The sequence below is a fragment of the Canis lupus genome, chromosome 34 (genome assembly GCF_003254725.2).
Source record: "Canis lupus dingo isolate Sandy chromosome 34, ASM325472v2, whole genome shotgun sequence".
NCBI lineage: Eukaryota > Metazoa > Chordata > Mammalia > Carnivora > Canidae > Canis > Canis lupus.
Window position 1 is genome coordinate 15,647,561 of NC_064276.1, and position 17,784 is coordinate 15,665,344.

General features: G+C 40.1%; 1 long non-coding RNA gene across 1 annotated transcript in view; it reads left to right on the forward strand.

The window, feature by feature from the left end:
* The window catches only part of LOC112662715 (uncharacterized), a 630,650-nt gene extending 616,964 nt beyond the window's left edge, over positions 1 to 13,686 (forward strand). Inside the window, exon 6 of the long non-coding RNA XR_007408072.1 lies at positions 13,665 to 13,686. This is a non-coding gene — a long non-coding RNA (uncharacterized LOC112662715). The remainder of the gene's footprint in view (positions 1 to 13,664) is intronic.
* Positions 13,687 to 17,784: the final 4,098 nt, after the last annotated feature.

Consider the following 17,784-nt stretch of genomic DNA (forward strand, 5'->3'; position numbering starts at 1 on the left):
AGGAGTAGAATTTAGTGATTCTTCACTTACATATAACACCCAGTGCTCATCACAAGTGCCCTCCTTAATACCCATCACCCATTTAATCTATCCCCCCACTCACCTCACTTCCTGCAACCTTCCGTGTATTCTCTATAATGAAGAGTCTTTTATGGTTTGCCTCCTTCTCTTTCTTTTTTCTTCCCATATGTTGCTTTGTTTCTTAAATTCCACATATGAATAAAATCATATGGTATTTGTCTTTCTATGTTTGACTTATTTTGCTTAGCATGATGTACTCTCTAGCTCCATGTTGTTGCACATGGCAAGATTTCATTCTTTTTGATGGTCAAGTATTATTTCAATCACATCTTCTTTATCTATTCATCCATCAATGGATATTGGGACATATGATTCTTAAATAAGTAGAAAAATACATGCCCAGCTTTATTCAAGGTAATAAAAATGCAAATTAAAACTAGATGAAGTGGGACTGTTTTCCTCCACCTAAAAGACTGGAAAAATTTCCAAGATTTGATAATAAACTATGCTAGCAAGACTGCATAAAAATGGCACTTTTATATGTTGCTGGTAAGAATATAAATTGGTAGAATTCTCATGAAGGGCTATCTGGCAATATCTATCAAAGCTTCAAATACATATCCCATTCTACTTTTAGGAATTTATGCTACAGATATACAAACACAAAATGAATTAAGTACAGTGATATTACCTGCAGATTGTTGTAATGGAAAAAAAATTGCCAATAACTTAAATGTTCATTGACAAGGGCTTGATTAAATAAACTATGGTGTCCACACAATGGAATACTATGCAACTATAAAAAAGGAATTAAGACATAACTGATACATTGATATGGAAAATTTCTAAGTTATATTGAGTAAAAGCAAAATGTGTAGTATCTGGTGATTTTGGGGAAAAAAAGAGTCAAAAAAGGAGTATATATTTGTGTGGGCTTCTATTTGCATTAAAAAATATCTCTGATAGGCTGGGCAGCCCCAGTGGCCCAGTGCTTTGGTGGTGCCTTCAGCCCAGGGCGTGATCCTGGAGACCTGGGGTTGAGTCCCACATTGGGCTCCCTGCATGGGGCCGGCTTCTCCCTCTGCCTGTGTCTTTGCCTCTCTCTCTCTCTGTCTCTCTCTCTGTCATGAATAAATAAATAAAATCTTTTTTAAAAAATCTCTGATAGGATATTAAGAAATCAATAATAGTGATTACCTATCAGAAGAATAGAGATGATTGGATGAGGAGCTGGTAAGGAAAAGAGTATTTATAAAGCTTTTATATGTTTTATATTCAAAATGTGAATGGGGGTGCCTGGGTGGCTCTGTTGGTCTAACTCTGATTTTGGCTCAGGGATGTGAGATTGAGCCCCATGTCAGGTTCCTTCCTCAGTATGGAGTCTGCTTGGGTTTTCTCTCCCTTTCCCTCTCCCCCTCCACCCTGTGCTGGTTCTCTCTCTCTCTCTCTCTCTCTCTCTCTCTCAAATAAATGGATAAATCTTTTTTAAAAAGTAAAATGTGAATGTATTACCTATTCTAAAAGTAATAAAAAAGTAAACGTATTATATTATCCCAAAACTGGTGTCATCCAAAAATTAGAGAGTTTGATTCTTGGATTAAGGCTGCAGTAATTTTTGAAACCCCCTCCCCTTAATCTTCTCCTTATCTCTCTGCGATTAGCTAATGCTCCAAGTATTATTTTTACTCTCAGAATAAAGATATAGAGATAGCACAGTTCCATGACCGGACTCAACTATTCTCAGGCTGGAATACCTACGCAATCCTTAATACACCTCATCAAACCTTAGCCTAGGTTATCAACAACAACAACAAAAAATAAGTTATTGCCACACACTGGTTTGCAGCAAGACATTGTTTTCACTTCTTTCCTTCAGAAAACCTATCAGCCCTTGAACTGACAGGCTTACAGGAAAGCATTGAATATAAATTTAAAAGGTAAAATTTGCCATGAATGGTATAAACAAGAGCATTGAAATCTAGAAGAAAAGTAATCACCATACTTTATGTAGGAGGAAAACTCCAATCTGAGCCTTGAAGGCTGCAAACTCAAAAGAAAAGGAGTCCAGAGGTATTTCAAACAAGAGAACATGATGAGCAAGGACACAGAAGTGGGAAAAGCTATATCAATCAACTAGATATCTTCCACACAAGGGTATAAAAGGGGTGGATGGTAGTGGGAAAAACTGGAAAAGTAGGTAAAACCTGTAGCAGATACTACTGGTTGTCTACACCAAAATACATTCTCCTTCTCCTTTTTTTTTTTTTTTAACAAAATACTGATTTTTGGCTAGATACCTTAACACATGGAATAAAAGGCCACATTTTCCCAGTTTCCTTGGCAATGAGATATGGCCAGGTGACCAGGTTCTGGAAGCATTCTTTGGGATTCTGTGGCATTCTAGGGAACTCCTTAAAGGAGAAGAGAAATGCCCCCAAAATATAAACACACAAACAAAAGCCAAATGTCTGTAAAGAAGAGTTTTGGTATAGACATATAAAGCAAAACAAAGAAAGTTGAAGAGCAGAATGTTTTTCTTTACCCAGCTCAAAATACCATCTGTGAGCCTTACAAAAAAACAGAGCTTCAATCAGAACACACACAAAAAAAAATATTTTCATGAGGATTTTGTGAAACTTCAGAACACAAAGAGTGCTTTTTTTTTTTTTTATCATAACTGAGTACCAAAGGAAGAGAGGAGCTTTCTCCTAATTACCATGTGAGCCACCATGGTTCTAGTGAAATGAAACCTAAATATGGTGCTATTTTGGCATTTTATAGGTTTTCAGCCTTGGAACATACTAGAAAAAAATCACACCATCATGAAGATTGTCAGAAAATAAAGAGTCACTCTTATTTGACTTCACAAATTTGGTATTGATGGCATCAATGGAGGATCTAGAGCAGAAGAACTAGATAGACGTGGTCATGAGCTCTGGAAGCCTCCATGAAGTAATTGAGAAGCAACTGAATAATACCAGAACTGAGCAAGACTTTGAACAGAGGGTCTAAAGACATACATTACATGAAAAGACATGAGCTTAGCCACTAAAATGTGAGTTATTACTATTAACATCAATTTATTTTCTCAAAGTTTATTGAGGTACAGTGACAGCCACACTAACAGAAGTGTCAGTGCTCCACTATAGAAACAAACAAACAAAAAGCATAGCTAAAAAACTGATAAGCTGAGGCCTATTCAATAGTGTTGAGACTGCTTTCCTGCCCAGGAGAGGGTGATCAGTCATTAATGGTGACCCAAACAGGAAGGCAGCTGCGCTGCAGGGAAGACACTGGGCCTCGTCATAAATCCAGAGCCTTGAAAGAGCATGGTCTCAGGAGTCCCATGGGAATTTTTGACATCTCAGAGAAGACAAGAATGTACCTCAACTTTGAGAAGTAGTCATTTCTCTACACAAATTGATTTAACACCTTCCATAGTCTCAATGCCAACAGGTCTAAGTCGTATTTTTCCCTTAACTGCCAGTGCAGAAGGGAGCAGAGGGTTCACCTGCTTCTTCTATTTTGTCATAGCAGCTGATGAAATCATCATGGCTTCTGACCACCCAGATGGTCAGCTCAGGGAGACACTACCGCTTGGTCTCAGAGGATGTAGAGTCACTTCTTATTTGCTGTTAATTTTTATTTGTTTGGGGTGCCAGTTGTGCTGATCATCTTAAATCCAAGGGTTTTGCTTATTGTTAGAAATGAAAGCTCCTATTAAGAAGGACTGTGTCATTCAAATTTTAATTTTTAAAGTTTCTCCTTTCAAAGTCTGGTGTTATAAGATTATCACTCTAGGAAAAGGAGGGATTGGAAAAGAAAAGGAATGTAGGAGAAAAAAAAATAATTAGTGGAAAGAATATGTGTAATTGTACCTGAAAGCAATGGAGAACTTTACCCCAAAATACTATAGATTGGGTTACATACTACTCTGCAAGTATTGACATTTTGCATACAAGTATGAATATATTACCAAAGTAATATTCCTGCATTCAAAGCATTCTTATATTTTACATGGACCTTTTTTCAAACTAAAGTGATTTTGTATTTCAAAAAGATCTTTCTAGCATTCTGTTCAAGTTAGTTAAAATACTCAGTTGACCACTTCAAACTTCCTCTAAAGGAATACAACATGTAAGCACAGAATATTTTATTTTTTACTATTAACACTGGCTTTAAACTATACCACTAGTGTAGGAGAATGAGAGGAAGCAGGATTTCTACAGTTGATTTTTTATAAGGTCTCACTGAAAACTGGACTCGATTAAACATGAAATCTCCTTTAATTATTTAATTAAATTATTCTCACCCTTTGAACATTTTTCACACTCAAAGCAGAACCTTTGGCTAATCAAAGAAACATATATTGTTCTTGCTTTTGTAGTATCTACACATATTTAGCCAATCATTTATTAGTGATTCTCAGAAAATCTTTTAGATCATATCTAGGTATCTACACAATTGGAGTTGTTTTCAATAATTCATGTAGATAAACTCACTACAGCTGGTATATGGCTTTGACTGGACCACATTGACTCGTGGTCTGCCCAGTTAGATGTCATTTAGACCATTTATTCCTTCATATTCAATAACCACTTTTTGAGCACTTTCTATGCACTCTGCCATATGTTGAGTGCTTAGGGTATAGATACAGATAATATAAATATGGTTCCCACCTTCTCTGAGCTTAAAGTCTAGTAAAAAAAAAAAATGCAAATAGCTAATCTTTATGAAGTACTTGCTCTATGGCAAGAATTACTGCTACTTGCTCTATGGCACCCACTGTGCTATGCATTTATGCAATTTATCTTATTTACTTTTCACAATGATTCCAAGAAGTAAGAACCATTATTTGAACAGGAACTTGAGGGATAAGAAGTCTTTCAAGAGTCAAAGAATAAGGAGAATCAGCCCTGCACAGTGAAGAAACAGCATGAGCAAGGACAAGAAGGTAAAGATGCTGGGAAAATTGTATGACCATCTCATGAGGTCCACAGAGGGTTGAAAAGCTGAAAAGTTTATTTGAAGCCTTAACTCCCAGGCTAAGGGCATTTGGAAATTTATTCCAATAAAACAGGCCCAGACAGTATGAGAAATTTCATCTTGCTTTTATTAGGGCCACTCAAAATTGCAGACTAGTTTTAGTGTAAGGACAAGAAGGAGGTCTCAGAGTAGAATTCAGCTTGAGAAAAACTAAGCTGGCTCTCCCAGATATCTATCTTGATAATGAAAACACCAAGTGATAGTTCCATTTGATAAGCACCTGCTAAGTGCTAAGCATTGAGCCAAGCACTAGAAATGTGACAACAAACAAGTGACAACTTGTGTGTACAAGCTGATATTGTAGCAGGAACAAGAGAGACTGTTATATGAACTATTACAGTCTAGTGATGTCAGTATTTGAGTCTGTGAAGGATGGAGCCCTGTGGGCACAGGGAGCAGGAGCATCTGACCTACTATATTGGAGCCCAGAACCAGATCCCAGAGGATATGTCTCTGAGACCCAAAGCGCAGGTGGACTTTAGCCAACTAAAGTAGGAGAAGATAAAGAACAGAATGTGTAAAGACATGGAAGTATGATTAAGCACGGCTTGGAGAAGTGAGAGAAACACAGTGTGGCTCAATGTGAAGGAGGATCAATGGGTTTCATTCCCTTACAATATTCTCTGTTTCTTTCTCTTTCTCTGTGAACTGCATGTCTCTCCCCCAGCATTCTTAGGAATTGAATAGAGAAATGGAAAGTGTGAAGGTATGGAATTTGAAAAAAAAAAAAAATGGAACTAGAAACAAGGAGGAAGAGCCAAGGGCAGGAGGAAATGCTTGAGGAGGGAAGAATGGAGAGGAAAGAAGGGACACAGAGTCTCAGTGGCAGAAGGGAAAGACGTGACATAACTGCAGATGTTCTGAAACCACAGGGTGCTACTGAAGATTAAAATGCTCTGAGAACAGCAAAGCTCAACAGCTTATTTGAGAGAATCCTTAAAATAAGAATCAGAAGGGAGAAAATAGTCATTGAGCATCTACAGTGTGTACTAGGCATTTTCACACACGCTATCTGACTTCATCCTCGCAAAAGCCCTAGTAGACGGATACTATCATGTTACTTAGGAAAACTAAAGTTTTGCAAGACTAAATGAGTGGCCCACATTTACACAATTCGTGACTGATAGACATGACATTCACACCTAGACATGTATTCTTGAAAATATTTGCCATTCAAGACAAGAGAGCATGGGCACTGAGAGGGGAGACACCAAACGACCTGCATCTTTCTTGTCATTTTGTTCAAGGCTTTGAGTTGAGGAAAGCAATCATCTGCATTCTAACATAAAGCCCTGGGAAATTGTACATTATTCATATTTATAAATACTTTTCATCTACTCCTGGTGGTAGATATTATCTAGGATCAGTGATCACGTGAAACAAGAAAGGAAGAGATATAGGAACTCTGACACTAACCCACAAGTTCAAATTCACCAATAGTTTCCCAATGATTTCAGTTTCCTGACAGACAGGCGCATACACACACACACACACAAACACACGCACGCGCGCCAAAGGAGAGAAAAGAGGCATAGGCACAAGTGCTAATAAATACAGAACTGAGTTCATCATTATTTAATTTAATCTTCCTCTAAGATACGTAGTCCAAAATGGCAGAAGGAAAGAGAAGATATCAAAGCAGTAGATGATCAACTAATTATATAACCATCCTATTTCATTTCTTCTCTTCATGGATATTCCTTCTTAATGATTCAGTGTATGTCCTTCTAGACTTTTCTCTATGCATATATTCACAAATGGCAATACATATAGATAAGTATATGCAAATAAAAAATACACATATATTTGCAGATATACACACATATATATAAATAGCTTAAATAATGTGATCATACTATGCAAATTATTCACCCTTTTGCATATTAAATATAAAAATCAATCCAAATTTCTCTGATTGCTTTTACTTGATGAATAGTATTCTTTTGTGTGGATATAATTTATTTACTAATTTCCTTGTTCATGGATTTACAATGGCTTCTGTTTTGTACAATCACAAATAATGGGCACTAAGCATTTTTGTAATTATACGCCCTCATACTTATACATTTCTGTAAGTTAGATTTCTGGAATTGAAATTGCTAGATCAAAATGTTTACACATTTTTAAAATTTTAATAGACACAACCAAGTAGGCTCCTAAAAGCAGACTTTTTGCTCCTTCAGCCAGGACTTATGAGACCTAAAATTTTGATTAAAACACCCCCATACATGTGGAATCCCATATTTTTACAAAAATCACTTGTTTCACAAATAGTTTTCTAACAGGGCTACATTTTTTCCAGAATCATTTGGGGGTTTCATTGTAACTAAATGGAAAGCTGAGAATTTTGGAAGCAGGCTCCCTAAGAAGGACTTCCTCCAGAAGTCAGTGCAGGAAGCAGAAATAGAGGCCAGGACTGGGGCACTAAGGAGGACCCCAAAGCCAGGCAAAGCCTGAAGGTCCACAAATGGGAGCAAGATCAGAAGTAGCAATTGTCGTGGCAACCATCAAGGCCAGGCCAGCAGTTTAAACTGGGTGCTTGATCAGGGAAGGAAATGGCAGGTGAGGTTACTAAAAGTCCACACCAGTTTATTATCATTCCCTCAAGTATTTATTGAGCAACTACTACTATGTGCCTAGCACAGCACTCAGCTTAAAAGATATAAAAATAAGTAGATGTTTCTCCCTAACATTAGATTTGGTCACAATCTAGTGAGAAACCCTTTGCCTGGTCTTGCAGAACTCATAAATGTTCCCTGGTTCCAGCTTTTGTTCAGAGCCCCCAGCCAACCCCCAGCTCCCTTTCTTTTCTCCACAGTGCACAACAGCTTACAATCCTGGTGCACCAACAGGTGATGGCCAGGATGGGACAGGAAATGCATTATAGCCCATCCATGGTCTCTGGCCAGGGCAATGGAAAGCCATCCACCTCTCCCTCTTCCCCAGCTATGAGTCAGTCTCACTCACCTACATTTTCTGTTCATTTGACCTGTTGAACATTTAAATGCCTCTTGCTGCCCTGAGTGGCTTAGGACAGCCAATTTAGGATTGTCATTCATACATTCATCCAAGAACTGAAAAGAGCAAGTTCTGTTTGTATCCATGGAGATAGGGCTAGGGGAGCGGTTCATCCACTGTGCGGAACAGGTAACCTAAAGCAGTCTCCAGGAGGACCTCACAGGGTGACACCTCCAGCTTGTCAGAACACCTCCTTGCACCATGATGTGGCCAATTTACAAAAGACGGGGGAAATTGTGTTTTCTTAGATCATTACACCAAACTTGCAGAATGACTAATCTATCCATTCAAAGTCATCACTTGTATTCTAAAGTAACCTCAGTCTTTGCTCAAGATCAAAATTCAAGGCAGGCTAGGCTCTGAGCCCAGAGTTAGAGGGGTTGGTGTCGCCCACCCAGAGCCCCCCGTTGAAGTGCTTCAGAAAGAGTACAGAGCCCAGAATTAGAAAGTCTGGATTCTCTTCCTTGCTCTGATGCTGAACATGTGGTTTTAAAGCCTCAGCATCTTCATATCTAAAATGGTGAGAAAAGAAACACCCTCCTGGGCCTCAGAGAACTGCCACAATGACCAAATAAGACAACGCACGAGAAAGTGCTTAGAACAGCAAAGCGCGGTAACTGTTTGTTGCTGCTGCTGCAGCTGATGATGATGATGACAATGACAAAGGGGGACATGACTAAAATCCATCAACTGGATAAGATTGGTCAGCAAAGTATTCGATTTTGTCAGCATAAATGCCTTAACTCTCAACTTTAAAGCTTATTTCATTTACTGTCCTAAGCACCAACTTTAGTCTTAGAAACCAAAGAATAACCAAAGAAACAGTGTATTATTTTCTTGGGTTCACAGTGCAACATTCTGAGGAACCAGCAGTTATGATTAATGAGGTCACTGGGCTGAGGGTAGGTGCTCATGGATATGTAAAAATAAAATTATGAAAGGTACAAGTGAGAGAATCCTGAGGCCACATGGTTTGCTTCATCTTTTTGCTACATGATTTCCAGCCTGGTAGCAAGTAGAAAAACAACTACACACTCTGGCTAGCAATTTGTGTGGGTGCAAGAGTTTGTATGAAAGCCCCCTTTATTGGGCAGCAGATAGAGTTGACCTGGCAAGACACGAAAATATAGTCCTCCTTCATGGAATTCTCATTATAGACATCTGCAGTCTTTTTTTTTTTTTTTTAATTGAAAAAGCTAAATTCCAACTGTTTCAATCCTATGATTTCCACAGTGGGCCCTAAAAAACCTGCAAATAAAGTCCTGGGGCCTTGTTAAGCTAAGATTTTTAGAATTGGCTTGCTTTCTAGAACCCAATGGGGGGATAGAAAGAGTGTGAGGGAGACAGGGTTATGAGCAGATAGGAACACAGATATAATTCCCTTGTATAAAACTGTTGCATAATGGCACTTTTTGCAAGACCAGAGATTATATAAGACATAAAAGCAATGATTCCAAATCAAAGCACTTTATTTGTCAAAGTAACTAAAATAGTTGTTTAAAACACACACACACACACTCACGCACGTACACATACTGTTTTCTAAAGCGTGATATTTTCTGCCTGAGTCTTTTCTTCTCACTTGGCAGCCCTGTTGTGTACACGATCTCTACAGGAATGCAGAAAAACCACCTGAGGGAGAAAATTACTAATCACTAAAAATTACTAATCACTCTCTCACACTAAACAAATCCCACCGGGAGGTTTTTAGTTACACGTCGGGATATGGGTTCTTTTTTTTTTTTTTTTTTTTCCTCTCAGGTTAATGATACAAAGGCATACAAAATAAAAAAAGGAAGCATGTCACATCTTAATATGCATTAGCAGGGATATTTTTACATGATAGCATCTAGGTCTCAGTCCAAAATAAAGGCAAAGTAGACTGAAAGTCTCTAATGCCCACCACTGGGTCTCTCAGAAAGAAAAGAGGTTGGAGAGAGAATCACACTTCCCACAGCATTGAATGCAGTGCCTATCATCCCCCGGCGGTGGCCCCTATCACTTACACTAAATTCAACGACCTTATTTTCACATGATATTCAATTCACAAGCTCATCGGATGCCCATCATATATTATTTCATTAAATAGATTAGCGTGTTATTTATGGCAGTCCCCACCAATTTATATCATATCTTCATACTGTTTATCTCATATTTGTTTATCTTTTACTGTTTCTTTAGTCCATTGTAATAGCCTAGGCCCGTGTACCTACTTAGCTGATCAGAAGGTGAGTGTATCCAATTCAATGGTCATATTACAAATGAGAGAAATTAGTAGAAGTCGTAGAATTCAGAGGGTTTTTTTTTTCATTTCAGTGTCCCTTGGGTTCTTCTTCTTTCTTTATTATTATTGTGTTGGCTGATTATACAACATAACACCATTCACTATAAAAAAAAAAAAGCTTAGGCAAGTCAAAATTGTATTAAGTACAAAGTGAGGGTCCTTTTCCAATAACCTCCATTTCCAAAGACTGTGATAGACAAAAATATTTTTCATGTATATAAATATAGGGACAAATATAAACGTATCCATCCAAATGGAATAATATTAAACATATAGTTCTATAATTTACTTTTCACTTAGCAATATATTCTAGATATCTTTCCCTATCAGCAGAGTTACATCCTCCTTTTAAACAGAGTATTAATTACATTTGAGTGTATACCATAATTAATCTAATAATTTCCTATTACTGGCATGTATCTTATTTCCCATTTATCAGTCTTCTTCAGGAAGCTGAGATAAACAAGCTTATAAATATATTTTTAAATACCTTTCTGATTTTCTCCTGAAAATAAATTTCTAGGAGAGGGGTTACTCCATCAAAAATCATGACCATTTTAAATATTGAAATATATTGATGACCTTGCAGAAAAGTTGATTCAACATACCCACATTTCCACAAACACTACGTATCATCATTATCTTTTTCCTTTACCAATCTGATAATGATCAAATATACCATGATTGTTCTTTCAGATACATTTCTTTGTTAGTGAAGCAGAATATCTTCAAATCACTATGTCATTAATATTGTAAAGAAACCTAATTTTTTGAGGTTAAAATTCTTCACATGGTATTTTGCAGATTGAAAGTACCCCTTTTTTATTGGCTACTATTCATTGATCCCAATATGAAAGAATCGTTCTCATTTTGTAAATGAAAAAGGTGAAACCAAAAAAATTTTGGTAAATGGCTAAGAGAGCAAATAATTGACAAGACTCGTAATGCTACTGCTATTTCTGAAAGGGGAAAAAAAATAGGTGGGGCATGCTCTGTGCTCTAGACAGGAAGTGGAAAGCAAAAATATTAAATGACTCACATTAATCTCCCTTCTAACCCAAGCTATATAAAGTCCAATTGCATATCTAACAAAAAACAACCTAACAAGAGTTTGAGCTTGTGTCCCAGGGCTCCAAAATCTAGATTCTTCGTTTTGCCTGCTGCACCAGTACCTAAAGTGCTAGTAAATGTATGCCGTGTTCAGCTCTCCTCTAGTGTGTGGTATAAAATTCGGGACAGATTGTATTCAGTGATGAGAAAAAAAAGAAGTGATTCAACCGTGGTGAAAAGTCAGCTACATTTAAGGGGAATTTCCCTCTGAACTGTGGCTCTCACAATGCACGGCATTAGCTGGATGGAGTCTCTCAATCTTTAATTTTCTATCATGATGTCATGGAAGAGGAACTACCCGAGAAAGAAAATGTGCACCTGGTCAGGGGTGGGGAGGGTGGGGGGTAAGTGGGTCCGTGTGTGCATGCACACATGTTAAAACTCTACTTCTCTGTGACATTTGGCTTTCTAATTACATTTTGGTACTCAGAGCAATTAAACAACATCTGCTAAATACCCCGTATTTCTTTCCCCCATCCCAGCCCCCACTTCAACATACACTGGCTTTGTTTTTTTTCCCCCTTTATTTGGAGGCTTGTTGAGGCCTCCCAGTCACCACCTGTGTGGCAAAACCAGCCTTCCCTCAAGATCAGCCGCTCTGCAACAGTGCGCAGGTGTGTCCTCTAGCAATCTCGGCATTCTTGTTTTTCACTTAAGCAGAAAGAAAACAAAAAGGCAGAAGATTAAGTTATACCCAGGTAGTACAAGGATGAGAGAACATAGGAGAAGCAAACCATATAAGCTAGAACCAAATTTAGATAAATGGTACCAGAGGGTTCCTAGGGATGTAACTGGGATCAAAATAAACCTAATAAACAACTACAGAGACACAGAAATATGTCTTTTATGTGATAGCATCAATTGTAGTTGTTATGGAAATGGTAAGTCGATGGTAAATATGATCACATCATTGGAGAGGAAGAATAGAACTGACATATATTGTGTATACCCACTAAGTGCCATGTACTTACGCCAAGACTTCTGGTGTTTTTCTTGTAAGGATGAGCTTTGCTCTAGACACAAAGTACGTGAATCTATAGAAATAAGGCTCTCTGGTTTCTTCTCCTGCCCCTCACAGATTTACTGGCAGTTCCTGATGCATCAGATCTGCTATCTTTCAATGTAAAAGCATTCATCTAATCAGGGCTCACTCACACTCTGTCTCTGTCTCTCATACACACACACACACACACACACACACACACATGCTCTGATAATAAATATGAAAATATTGTGTTCTTAGGAAGACACTACACAAACTCAAGAATCACTGAGCCCGACTGAACTAATGTATAAAGCCAGGGAGATGATAACTACAACATTATGTTGTACTGCAAGAAAGCAAATTAAAATCCTTAAAGAGGGCAGGCTTTTTTCAGGAGAGGATGGCAGGCTGGCTTGCTGGCTTGCTTTCTAAGGAGCTGACTCCCATGTTGCAGTAAGATTTCCACAACCTTGGGCAATCGAAATATCAGCTCCCAGCTACGGAGTATTACTCATTCTGTGGGTCAAGTTTTCTCAGGCATTGGCATGCCAAGGCATCAGGAAATCACAGAGAAAAGACCAGAGTAATTATTTTTTTTATGTCTAAAAGAAGAAAAAAATATTTTAAGTAAACAGCCTTGGCCAACATGAATAATTAATAACAGTGTTTTAGACAGGCTTCCCATTCAAGGGAAACTCATGTTTCACTCTGTTTCTGGGTGTTTTTTTTTTTAAAGATTTATTTATTTATTCATGACAGACACAGAGAGAGAGAGAGAGAGAGAGAGAGAGAGGCAGAAACACAGGCAGAGGGAGAAGCAGGCTCCACGTAGGGAGCCCGATATGGGACCTGATCCCAGGACTCCAGCATCGGCCCTGGGTGAAGACAGGCGCTAAACCACTGAGCCACCCAGGGATCCCCTGTTTCTGGGTTTTTATTCCTGAATATGGAGATGGTGATAGCAAAGCTGACATAAAGCCATTTCTGAGGACGCCTGGGTGGCTCAATGGCTGAGTATCTGCCCTCGGCTCAGGTCGTGGTCCTGGGGTCCTGGGATCAAGTCCCACACGAGGCTCCTTGTGGGATGCCTGCTTCTCCCTCTGCCTATGTCTCTGCCTCTGTCTGTCTCTCATGAATAAATAAATAAAATATTTTTTTTTAAATACACTTTTTTTTTTAATTTTTATTTATTTATGATAGTCATACAGAGAGAGAGAGAGAGAGGCAGAGACACAGGCAGAGGGAGAAGCAGGCTCCATGCACCGGGAGCCCGATGTGGGATTCGATCCCAGGTCTCCAGGATCGCGCCCTGGGCCAAAGGCAGGCGCTAAACCGCTGCGCCACCCAGGGATCCCAAATAAAATATTTTTTTAAGCCATTTCTGGTAGAAATTTATTCTTGGTACCTGAATGTTTCCTGGCTGCTTTCCTACAGGCTAGCAGAGTGTAGGTGACCTTAGCTCAGAGGCTTCCGGCATGCTGCTGCCATCCTACTGGCAAATGGCATGAATATGGTCCTGCTCAGACCTTAGAGCTCCCACTGGATTATGACAGGCCATAGAACTGAGAATTGGGCGGTGGGAAGGGATGTTGTGGTTAGGACCACAGGCACAGTTGGGTTCAAATCCCACCTCAGCTACTTACACAACACTTTTACCTTGGACAAATTATTTAACCAGTTACTAACTCTTCATCTGTAAAATGAGAGGGGGAATAGTACTTTTGTTGTGAGTTTGCTGCTGTAATCGAATGGGATAATGCCTGTGACCCTACAGTTTTGCCGTCCCCTAATGAGTGCTTGATAGATGGCAGCAGAGGGCACTGCTTTCCAGGGTCATCCTCTGGGAGATGACCCATGACTTGCCTAGGGTTTCCCAGCTGGTTAGCCAGGACTATGACTCAAGTAAGTCCAACTCCCTCACTGCCATTGCTAGGTGGCACCTGTGCCACTACAAGTTGTGCCATCTCCAAGCCCAACCGATGTAGAGAAACAAGTCAGTCTCCCATGCCTAGCCCCACCCAGCTCTATGAGCCCCACCTTTACTTTACCCCCGCCCTGCCCTGCCCTGCCCTCCCAAGATGCCAAGTCTCAGTGGGAGGCCCTTGAACAGCCGGCCTGAGCCCTGGTCTAACAGGATAGTGAGGCCAAGGTCCAGAACCAAAACCTCCACCCACAAACAGAGGTTGAAGACTGCTGCCATGGTCAGCAGTAGATTGGGCCTTTAAAACTACGAGAAAGGGGGGTGTCTGGGTTCCTTAGTTTAAGCACCCCACTGTTAATTTTTGGCTCAGGTCATGATTTCAAGGTCACGGGATCATGCCCTGCATAGGCTCCCGCCCCGAGGGCCGGGTCTGCTGAAGACTCTCTCCCTTTCCCTCTGTTCCTCCCACCCCCTCTTCCAGCTAAATAGTCTTTAACAGTAGGAGACACGGAGGTTTCCGAGCCAGCCCTTGCCAGCTACCTAAGAGGTTTACCAGCGTTTTGTCAGCAATAATCAGCCCAACAAAAAAAAAAAAAAAAAAAAACACAAAAATCCGGCTTCCACAAAGAGGGGAGCGGAGTAAAGACAAGTCAGGGCCCAGGCCGCCAGCTCCGGGGCTGCGGAGGCGCAGGGCCGGTGGTCGCAGCCTGCGAAGCCGCCGGGCGGGCAGCGGGCGATGGGGCGTCCTGCTGGTGCCAGGGCTGGCCCGTGGGGTCCACCGGGGTCCCCGCCTCACCGCTGCGGCCCGACCTCGCGGCTTGCAGCCCGTACCAGGGGAGGCCGGTGCTGGGGTGCGCCCAGGAGATGGCAACAGGCTCGTGGGGAGAGGGTCGACACCAGGTGAGAGGAAGAGGAGAGAAAAGATTTAACGCGTTTGTCCTGCAGAAGAGACGTCCTCCGAGGGGTTCAAGTCTTCCCAGCTAAACCAACTTCGTTTCTGTGGCTCCAACGGGCAGATCCAGGCCGGCAAGGGGAGCTGGCAGGCAGGCAGTTCAGCATCGCTAGGAAAGGTCTGTCCCGCTGCCCGCCCGAGCAGTAGCCGCAGACGGGGCCCCCCCAGTGGTCAGGGGGATGGTGGAACAGCATGGGCAGGACTCCCCTCTGGGCACGGGGCAGGGGCCCAGGGACCTGACTTCTGACCCCTGAGGTCCCTTTCCATTCTGACACGGTAAGGTGGGGGAGCACACCCAGAGCCACTTACCTTCAGAATTCATTTCAGTTTATGTTCCCTCCCCCTCCTCCTCTTTCTAAAAAAGTAAATGGGACATAATTATTTCCTGACTCTCAGATTCAGGAACACTTAGAGGCTTATTTTTTTGTTTTGTTTTGTTGTTTTGGTTTTTTTTTTTTTTTTTAAGATTTTATTTATCTATTCAAGACAGAGAGAGAGAGAGGCAGAGACACAGGCAGAGGGAGAAGCAGGCTCCACGCAGGGAGCCTGATGCGGGACTCGATCCCAGGACTCCAGGATCAGGCCCTGGGCGGAAGGCAGGCGCTCAACCACTGAGCCACCCAGGGATCCCCTTAGAGGCTGATTATTAACTCATCGAAAACACTGGACTCTCTCTCTCCCTCTAATGTGTTGGAAACAAGGATAATAAAGAAGTAATAAAAGACATTTTTAAAAGGGCAACACTGAAAGATTCAACTAGATACATTTTTAATATTCATATAAGAAACAAAACTAAAAGGCAAAATACATTGGAAAAGGATAATGTTTTTAAAATGGTACAAAAAGATAGTGTCTTAATATATGAAAAGTTCATATAAATCAATATGGGGAGAATCATCATATAGAAAACAATGCAAAGGGCATGAATAAAAAATAAATAGAATAAGATATAAGTAGATATAGATATGTATAAAAAAACCAATGACTGTAGGAAAAATGTCCAGACTCACAAGAAATGGCAGTTAAAACAACAAATAGTATGTTGCGCCTATAATACTGGTTTCTATTCTTAAAAAAATCAATTATTCAGGACACCTGGGTGGCTCAGCGGTTGAGCATCTGGCTTAGGCTCACGGCATGATCCTGGGGTCCTGGAATGGAGTCCCACATCAGGCTCCCTGCATGGAGCCTGCTTCTCCCTCTGCCTGTGTCTCTGCCTCTCTGTGTGTGTCTCTCATAAATAAATAAATAAATAAATAAATAAATAAATAAATAAATAAATAAAATCGTTTTTAAAAAATCAGTTATGCATACAGATATGGACCCCCATTTTTTTGTGGGGTAGACACAATGAATTTCATACAAAGGGTGCTTGCTTCAGAGGGTAGGGGCATTGTGACCCCCTCTCCTATCTCTCTTTAGACACATTTCACAGCGGGGAAGTTCAATCATAGCATGATTACTCATTTGACACGAGTACAGTGGGCAGACCAGACCCTCTTCTGATCTTTAGTTGTAGCATTAAAAAAGTAGCTGACACAATTTTTGCACAGAGATTTCTTGCAAGGACTTCTTAAGCATTATGTGTTTTATTTGCTGAAATGTAAAATGTATCATTCAGAGAAAGGCACAGACAGACCTTGGTGAGACCATGTAAGAGTCACAGCTCTCTTTTTCTAGCTCACTGTTTCCAGTAAGAGAGAAAGGTAAATATCATTAAATACCTGTTAAGTGACAGGGCCCTTTGGGCCTGCAACAGGATATCTAGCCAGTGGTCTTGGAAACATTATCCCAAATAGCTATTTTCTCATCTATATTGCTCATAAAATTTTTTTTAAAAACACACATGCATTTAAAATTCCATTTTGATACTTATGAAGAGGTTTGTTTAGGAAAATTTCTAAGCACTAACTAAAAAGGCATTCCTGAATATCTTGAAATTCAATGTCATGAGCTTTCCTTGTCCACCATCAGTGAGTGGAACACAGAGAAAAAATACTGGTGAGGGAGGCGTGGAATAAAAGAGGAGGAACAATGTCATCTGAAGGAGGGATGACTGTTCAAGGGGGACTGAGACAATGGCCAGGAAGGCAGGTATGAGAAGTTAAAAAAAAAATGAAAGAAAAAATGTTTAAAAGAGAAACATCTCCTGGATGTCCATCACCTTGCAGGCAGGAAACAGTCTACTTTTTTTGAATTCTCCTTCTCCCCAACCCTCATTGCTTATTGAATCTCACTGAATTCAGAGAACATGAAGTTCTTGTTTTCTTTATAAAATTATAATAATTTGTTATTATTACAAAGTGCATTCATTGTAGAAAATTTAGAAAATGCACAGGAAGCAAAAGGAGTAAAATGAAATTCACTTTCACCTACCTCTCACATGTAACACTGGTAGGCTTAGATATAAATCTTTGTCTTTTTTCTATTGTTTTTGTTTACAAAAT